The sequence below is a fragment of the Strongylocentrotus purpuratus genome, unplaced genomic scaffold, assembly GCF_000002235.5.
Source record: "Strongylocentrotus purpuratus isolate Spur 01 unplaced genomic scaffold, Spur_5.0 spur5_scaffold_10, whole genome shotgun sequence".
Classification (NCBI taxonomy): Eukaryota; Metazoa; Echinodermata; class Echinoidea; order Camarodonta; family Strongylocentrotidae; genus Strongylocentrotus; species Strongylocentrotus purpuratus.
The window spans coordinates 27403787-27413335 of record NW_022145595.1 but is presented as its reverse complement, the minus strand read 5'-3'; the positions used below and the strand labels follow the sequence as shown (position 1 = coordinate 27413335).

Below are 9549 nucleotides of genomic sequence, written 5' to 3'. Positions count from 1 at the left end.
ATTTTCACATTCTTTCCAAAGAAATAAGTCCTATAAGATTATAGAGCATACATCACCTAAGGGATAATCCTGAAATTGTGTAACCATTCTAGTAATCTCCTTGAGTAAACAAGTAGAAAGTAGGCCCATTTACACATGTATCTTTATTCTTAATCACCATTTTGATATTTTTTTAATACACTCCTGGAAAAAAAACCCATGGTGAGTAGTGCGCACAGCAAGGAGAGTCACTAAAGCAAAAATCGTTATCTTACTGCAGTTTGCATTTACACTCCAGAAATCAATGAAATTGTGGCAGGTGTTTGAAAATACCACACTCCAAGAGGTGGATTTTTCAATTTCCATTTTTTGTATGAGTGTTTGCCCGTAGTTGCTATGCAACGACACACCAAAACATTGATGTGATATAGGTTTTTTTCCAGTATTGTAAATGATATTTATTTTATTTTTTGCTATGCAACTTCCAGTGAAACACCTGAACATGAGAAAAATCAATGATCTTTTTTTTTTTATGTATTAAACTAAATGCAGCTTTTACCACTATTATGCTAATTCCTTTCTTCTTATCTGAATCAGATTATCTCGATCAGATTTAAAATAACAAATCCCAGAAGATATAATCCTAAGAACAGATTGCTTTACGCAAGCATAATGACTTAACGTGGGTAAAGTTGGTTTTATTTTATAACTGTATTGTTTATGGGTTTATCAGATAGTCTTGTGTGTAATCGCTACAAAATGCATTTACTGTAGCTACCATTTTCCAAAGACTTTCACGGACCAGTTTCTCTCATTTTTCTGCTTCTGTTAAAAACTACTGTAATTAACGGTGTATAAACCGCAACTTTTTGCCGCCGAAAAAAATTCAAAGTCGGGGGTGCGGTTTATACAGGGTACACCAAAAAGTTTCGATTTATGCCCCTACACCTGGCGCTATGCCTGGCAATGTCTCCCAGCTCAGTAATCGGTGTGTTGAATCACCACTAGGAAACTAGAACAACACTCAAATTTGTCTGTCAAATTGTTTTGAAAGTAATCTTTCTGATAGATCTCAATATGTAGATAATAATAATAATAATTCCTACACATGGTGTACCCCAAGGTTCTATACTAGGTCCTCTACTGTTTTTTAATTTACATTAATGATCTTACACATTTAGCTGCACCTCGCAGTTAAATGAAAGGCCTTCCCACGTGGGTTTTATTTAACACGGACCTTTTTTTTTTTAGGGCGAAAAAGAGGGGTGCGGTTAATAGACAAGGGAGGTTTATACAACGTTAATTACAGGCCAAATAAAAAAAAAATGATGTGTTTTTAGTCCCTGCGTGTCTCCTTTCTGGCCGCTACTATTTACTATACAGAAAAAGAGCCCCCCCCCCCCCCCAAAAGCCCCAAAAGCACCAAAAACTTTTTTGAAAAAAAAGTGTATTAAACAAATAATGTTGTCATACATTGCATCAGTATACTCACATACCACAATATCTGTGAATAAATAGGCTTGGCTAGCTAGTATAATTAGCATGGCAGCCATCTTGGAAAAAACAGCAAAATTATAAAAAGTAATGCCCTACCTCCTCTTAAAAAATAATTATAAACGTGAAACACGTTATATTTGTTATTTGGCCTAGTTTCAGGGTGGACTTCCTCTTTAATTTGAATATATTGAGGTCTAGACATTGATTTTGTATGTGTGTCTGTATTATAAATTGGTAATAAGGAATGGGTAATTATTTAGTCTTTTCAACAGCCTGTGTCTTTATAGCTGCAAAAAAAAAAGACTTACAGTACATGTTACAGTGTACGTATGAATAGTCTGTCTAGGTTTATTGCACAGACATTGTATGATATCTTGTCTGCAGTAGCATCGTTTCAGTTGATACCATTGATTTGGTTAAGTAAGGTCTGGAAGTAAAGACTAGAAGAGGGACTGGTTCTCACTTGCTGGTCCCAATGTTTTGGAGGCATTTGCATTCTTAAGATTCCAGCCACCCATGCGTTTCACCCCCAAGTAAAGCATCACAATAGACCCTGTGGGTCAAACACACACTACATGCACGTACTCCGGCGCACACACACAAAACGCACCATCTCCACTTTACTATACAACAGCTGTGTTTTTGTGTATACCCCACGCTTTCTATTCTATATGCACTCAACACACACAGCCACACATTGATACTCCATATTATGTACACACGGATTGCTCGCTCTCCCCGAGAGTAAATGGATTCTACAACGCCAATTTCACCTGGTTTGTGCTAGCTAGCTATCAAGGCCTCCGCACATGTATTTGGAGTCATCCTTTTTACTTTGTACCTCCCACTCTTTTACCAGTACGTCGTCGCACACAACTGCTATAGGCTTCCGTGCATGCTTTGCCAGACTCGTTAGATTTCAAACCAACATTTCTACATCAGCATCTCAGTCCAACTGATTTTGCAGCAAATTTTGTCTCTTTATTCAGGATTTATTTGTATAATTTGGATATATCCCTTCAAAAGGCCTCAGAGCGGTGTTTCTGTATACAAAGGTAAATATGAGCTTTTCATCAGTGATTTGAATCTGTGGACCGGTCGAGCTGTGGTATAGTAGCAACAAGTCTGTGATTCTAGGTCAACGTTCGTTCGTTGAGATAATTTGACAGTGGGGTTAATTTTAATGACACAGATTCATTTGGAGTGGTGTTTTGTGTGAAGAGTGATTGAATGATTACCCTTAGCTTTAATTGCTATATTTACTTTCATGTCTCTGTGTGAACACTGAATTTCTTTCAAAATAATTTTCATTGGTCCTTTAATACTTTATAGGCCTTATTATTATAAACTGTAACATTTTTTGGGTACATGTACACTCCACTCTAACTTTTCTTAGGGAGGGCGATCAGAATGATTTTTTAGGGCTCGTGAGTTTGCTGGAACCCTGTGGATAACACTCGTACAATTCATGAGGTTTAACCCTGAACATTATGAATCTCATACCTGATCTAACACTAAAGAGTAATGTTAGGTTTTTTCAGCACATCACACACATCGTCCCTATTTTCACGAAGTGACGGTAGTGAATGATAATCCCATACAATTTGCGTGCGGATTTTCCTCACTACCGTCACTTCATGAAAACAGGAACGACATGTACAAAATCAAACGGAGCAACAACAAAAATAATTGTTCAATTACTCAATTTTAAATCTAGCACTCAAAAATAATAATCTTACCTCAAACTACCATAATAAATAGGTTCTGGGATTTCTAGGCGATTTCCAGCTCAATATCATCTATGAAATTCAAGAAATCACTGCTGATTTTTCTCTGTTGCGTCTTGTTTCTCTAGTGTTCATGAATCATCTAGTTTCAACCTGATTAAAAAGGGCAAACAAGATTAACTGCCGAAAAAGTTGGTCCCGATTAAGCCTGGAAACCTATATGGTATTGGTTGGATTTTACTTTTATTTGGGGTAAAAAAAAAAAATTACTTGTGATAATACAGTTGCAATTTCAAGGCAATGTTATGAATAAAAAATTGTGATATTGTTGAAATTTGAAGTACCGTAGTGTTGATTGTTCAACATTCATTGAGCAATCGATTTTTAACACATCTGTTTTTATTCTCTTTTTTTTTGGGGGGGGGGGCTTCCTTTTGTATCAACAATAGAATGTTTTTTAGTACAGTTGGTAATATATTTTAGGCATCAAGAAAACAGAGAAATTAAATACTGAATGAAAGACATTTCAAATGGATTTTTGCACACAATACTTTTGGGAGTTTTTGTTTTTGTTTTCATATGATACAAGAATAAGAAATAGCTTACATGAATCTGCAAAGAAAATAAAAAATAAAAGATGCAATAACACATAGAATAATATTTAAAAAAAGATATAGACCTTTGCAACCTAAACAAATTTTGTTAACAAACATTATACAGCTTTAGACTAATAATTCTGAAAACAGGAGGAATTTCTTCTCTTAAAACTATCATACAAACCAAATTTTGAAAATGATTGAACCTGCTGTTTTATTTGCACACATAAATAGAAATCAGTCAAATGCTTGATATGTTTCTTTCAATGAAAGTATGGTTGACACACACAATGTATTATTCAAATCACCCAGTGGATAGTTCATGCAAATAATGGGTTGGTGGTTTATAGAAGTAGTCTTTTTGATGGGATGGAGCAGTCTTTCTCTCTTGTTACCTCAGTAGAGGAGCTCTAGAGCTAATGGTCCGTGGTAATTGGGGTATGTTTGTAGGCTGATTTGGAGTAAACATCTTTGAATATATGACGTTCTTTATTCAGATTTATACTTGCAAGTCCTCTTGACTTGATACTACAGGTAATTTATGTCTGCTGAGACCAGAGGAGTGTTAACTCATATTCCTTAACCCATAGTTAAAGGCAACGTTTAACAATGTTAAATCTAACGTTTAACAATTTTAAATCTGAGATGCATGGCCTTAAGTGTTATCAGTGTCTGTGATATGGTGTAATATTGAAGCCCTAAACAAATTGCACTTCAAAATGATCATGAAGTGCCTCAAAAAATGCAAATCTTTGAGTGACTGTACTCATTTCCCCCAATAGACTGTAGTGTTATAAAAACCGTTCAGACAACAAAAAAAAATTTTTTTGATTTTCAATCATAAATATCTTGATAATCAGACAGTATATCGGCTTGTAAAAGCATGAGCTAAATCCAGGATTTTGTTTCAGAATCTGAGGCAATGTTATCGAGTCTCTTTAAGACCCTTCTGATCCTCGGGGAAACAATATTTTCTATTTATTTGTGTAATTTGGCAAGTCCAAACCATTTCCCCCCTCAAGTTAGTGACCTACATGTATAAGATTTGTTAGTATATACATCAACACAGCCTGAATACTCATAAAAAGCAGTGTTAAAGCATTCCACTCACAAAAAATATATTTTTATTTTACACCGACTACTTTACATGTATATCACAGACTACTGACCGACATGTACATACTGTAGTAAAAATAGCACCATTCAGAAAAACAAGAGCTTTATTTTTCTAGTGTTTGGTATACCTCTTTGTGAAAGAAACATTCCTAAAATTGGCTTTCCCTGTATGCATTCTGTGATTCCAAAAGTGCTATGAATACCTATTGTGAATTTAAATCGCTTGGCATCTATCAATGCCCTTCTCTTATTCCCTTCTCTCTCATTCTCTCTCTTCCTTTATCAATCCCTGTTTTCATTCCTTTTAAAGGCATCGTTTAACAATGTTAAATCTGAGATGCATGGCCTTACGTCTACATGTTATCTTTGTCTGTGATATGGTGTTGTATTGAAGCCCTAAAAAAAATGATCATGTAGTGCCTCAAAAAAGTAAAAATCTTTGAGTGACTGATTTCACCATACTCGTTTTCCCCAGTAGACTGTAGTGTTACAAAAACCGTTGATTTTTTTTAAAAGGATCTAAGATAAAGTTACCGGATCCCTTTAAACTCTTTCTTCCGGCTTGTCAAATCCCATTGCTTCTGCATTATTGGCAGTTGCATTATCGCTGTTTTTCGTGGGGGACTTTCAGCGCATTTCTTTTCTGTATAATATTACAGCCATATTGTACTGCCTAGAGGGCTTTTAGTATTCAATCCCTTTGATTATAACAAAGTTACAGGTAGCTTGGCCTTGGCATGGGAATAAGATTTCTTCCTCATTTTTTAGAGGGGGTTGGAATTAAAGAGTGATACAGACCTTCACATACTATATTAATGTAGATTTCATGATATGGGATCCATTTACACAGCCCCAAAACTATTGAAAAAAACTATTGTTGTTGCTTATTACTGTCATTTACACTATACTAGCAAAATTAAAGATAAATCTCTTTTTGGCGTGAGTTGTGCGCATGCGCCACTTGTCGCTGCTACACATGCATAAGCACGGAAGCGAGGAGAGTCGCTTAAAACCGGAATGCATGATTTCACTGCTGTTTTTGAGAGCGAGCATTTAGACTGCAAAACTCAGTGAAGTCTTTGTCAGCATTAAAAACTAACACTCCAGACATGTTTTTGTCGTTGTGTGTGTGTGCTTTAAATATGGATAGTTATTTTGCAATCAACGAAAAACACGTGACTGTGACGAAACCCCAGGGTTTTTACTTGGAGTGTATTATATGCAGCCACTGAATATCATTTTTATGTGTATGGTATAGAATGTTACATAGAGAAAATTATAATATTTTTTTGCTGTATATGGATTTAATAAAAATAATTTTCTCATCTGGTAGAGTAGTGTGATCCACAATCATTATACTTTGTTTGAATGCAGACAGCTGGGAGTTGATCACAATCGATAACTGAGTGAGTTCCGTCTCCCTCAAGTTGAACGCGACATTGAAAATTTTACAGCCTTGTAAAGTGTCCTTACCCTAGGTTATTGAATTATATTTGCATAGATTCATCTATACCTCGTCTGTCATGTGTGGAGATTCAATTGCCATACAAAATGCATTTCTCATAATTTCTTCTGTATTTTTAATGTACAAGAACATTTTGCGATTGGAATTCTATTATCAGCCATCTGTGTACATACAATGTACATGTATATAATTTTGTCTAATGTACATGAACATTTTGTGATTGGAATCGCATTAGAACAGCCAGAGGTCTACGTACACAATGTACATGTACATGTATATGCTGACTGAATAACCCTTTACATATGAATTGACCTCTTCATGCTGCAAATAGGATTATTTTATATTAAGAATAGCATCATTAACTTTTCCAAAAAAGGAAAGAAAAGAAGGCACATACAGTACATGTATAGTTCATGTAGGGCCTTCAGTAGGTGTACATTCAGTGGTGCTACTGTTGTATATATACATGTATTCAGTAATCATGTACATGTATTCTGTAATCATGTACATGTATATCATTTATATATTTTACACAGATATTGATAAGGAGGTCACATATTACATGTAGAGCGCTCTCCTAGCTCCCTCCCCTGCTCCCATTTGTCTCCAGTGCCCTTGAGCTGTCTGTTTCTTGATTTTGTCCTCTAAGCTCCCCTCCCCCTACTTTAGTTTGTGTCACTCTAGCTCATTCTTCAGTTCTCCACCTCTATTATTCTTTATATATGGGTGCGTTCAAGCGATGTTTTGAAGCTAGAATCACGAATCAAAACGCTGTTTAAAAACACAGTTACTGCAGGAGTGGTGTTCAAGCACATCTTTTTCAGTGTTTCATCTTTTCATTTATTTCTTTTATTTTTACGACCCACAAAAAAACAGAAAACAAATTGCTTGAAATTGCTTGAACGCAACCGTGTTTTAAACTAAATGTTTTTGAAAACCGTGTTTCTAGGGTGAAAAAGTGTCTCTTAAACATGTACATGTACATGTACGTACTTCTACTTTGCTTAGTACTTATCTTGATTCTCAATCACCTGTTTAATTTCTTGTCTGAGTAGGGTGAGCCGCTGACCATACCTCTCCTAGGGCGCGTTCATGCTTGATTTTGAAGGCAAAATGAGCGATTTGTAACGCTCATCGTAAACGCTCATCGTAATCGCAGTTCCACGGTGCACTGTTCATGCTCACTTCTCCAGGCAATTCTCCTTGGGTGGCCTTCAGCTGGATTCGCAAACCTGTGTGCGCATGCTACGTAGATCCACTAGAGGTCAGTGCGTTGACCCCATTTAAACGCGTTTACAAATTGTAAACGCATCTTTCTGTGAGTTTACGATCGGCGATCATGATCGCCGTTTTTCGGTGATTCTACAAAAGTGAGCATGAACGCAATCGTGTTTTAAACTAAAAGCGTAACAGATGCCTGATTCTGGCCAGAAAAAGTGAAGCATAAACACGCCCTTAGTCCTACATGTACCTCAGCTTCTTTCTCTTTTAGAGCTCTGAGCATTAACCTTACCGCATCCTTCTGCCATTTTCACATCCACCCTCTTTCTCCATCGATCCTTATACCGGTACCCATCTAGGGAATCCCATCTAAGTCCAGCCCTGCATTTGTTGCCAATAAATCAAGAGCTCTTGTCATCCGTAGCCAAACTCTGTCCTGTCAACAAATGGAATTCCATATTTCAGTTATGATAGCCTTTAGAAACCAAACAAATCAAGACGTATTATATGAGACTGACAGAAATTGAATTCCTTGGGGATGACTGAATACAGTGGGCAATGAATGTGACCTTTGGCTTTGCACCAAGCAAGAATTTACAAATGTAGGACACTTTGTGGTATATTTTTTAAAGTATTTTTCTCTATAATTCTGTTTATTTAAATGAATTAATAAATAGTATATATGAACTATGGATTAGAATTTACATTTTGATTTAATTTAGACGTGTAAAGTTACATAAATTTGTACACATTTTTTTATTTTTTATTTCACATGTACATGTAGTAGGTTTCCATACATTCCATTTACATGTACATTGTATACATTTACATGTATACACACTTTTACACAGGGGCAGCATTTTGGGGAGGGATGGGGGTACACTTTGTGTGTACCCCTGTTACCCATGCTTATTCTCCTTTTATTTTTCCTTTTTTTTCTCCTGTTTTTCCTCATACTGTATGATGAGTTGCTGTATTAAAACTTCTGAGCAGTATCAAGTAAAGTTCTATAGCACCAGGAATTGTTTATTTATTACTTGGTTTAACAATTCTATCAAAATTAAATCAAACAAACATCCTATTGGAAATTGTAATTGTGTACCTACATGTATTCATTCTGTTAAAGGTCAAGACCAGTTTTGGATCGCCCCCTTTAAAAAAATGAAATGGAAGCTCTTATTACCAATCATGTGAAAGAATATGTTTTGACTAATGCGTGATGATACAAATTTTGCCGGGAAGCCGCCTACTAATTGATAAATTTGGTAACTTATTTTATCTATCCGGACTGGATAGATATAGGGTAGTCCCATATACATCTTTCTGTGTACAGTGCTTGTAACTTTACCAAGACTGGGCCAAATTTCTTATCATTTTGATGATTCCAGAACCTTGCAGTATTTATATGCTAGATGATCATTGATCAACCTTTTCTGATCGTTTCCACAATGTTTCTTTCACTATGCAATTGCATGACCAGAACTGGTCTATATCTTTAAAGGAGCTACACAAAGAAAATTCACTAACAACTGATAATTAGAACAAATTACATATGGATGGAAAGATTTTCTCTTGAAAAACAAGAATAATTTGCTGAGAAATCATATCATGGAAAAGCGTAAAATGCAATTTTTCAAGACCCTTCTTAGACCACCAAGCGCCCCGAACGTAAGCCAAACACACGAGCGTAGCGAGCTCTGAATAGTGACGTCACACACTGGACAAACAGCTCAGTGCTGTGTAGCAGTCTGCAGCTAGCCAGCCCTGTCCCGTATGTGACGTCACAAATATTGACGCTCTATAAAGGACCGCTGATTAAGGCAGAAAATCTGGATCTCAAAACTAATATTTTTGAGAGTTGATTACTGCGGGCCCCAAACATATTTTGAGGAAAAGAGTTGTTGTATTTGATCAGCAAGGCTTCCCCTTCGCAATGATATGAGTTTTG

The 9549-nt window shown here is 36.1% G+C and overlaps 1 protein-coding gene across 9 annotated transcripts in view; it reads left to right on the top strand.

Annotated features, from left to right (window-relative positions):
- Positions 1–1935: 1935 nt before the first annotated feature.
- LOC105445793 (vinexin-like) overlaps positions 1936–9549 on the top strand; it is a 100729-nt gene continuing 93115 nt past the window's right edge. For 2 of the 9 annotated variants that reach the window (XM_030979945.1, XM_030979944.1), the window contains exon 1: positions 2042–2531. The gene's annotated coding sequence lies outside the window, so the exon portion shown is untranslated. Of the gene's footprint in view, positions 2532–9549 lie in introns of all 9 variants that reach the window. The other 7 variants (XM_030979950.1, XM_030979949.1, XM_030979951.1 and 4 more) reach the window with 6 other exon arrangements.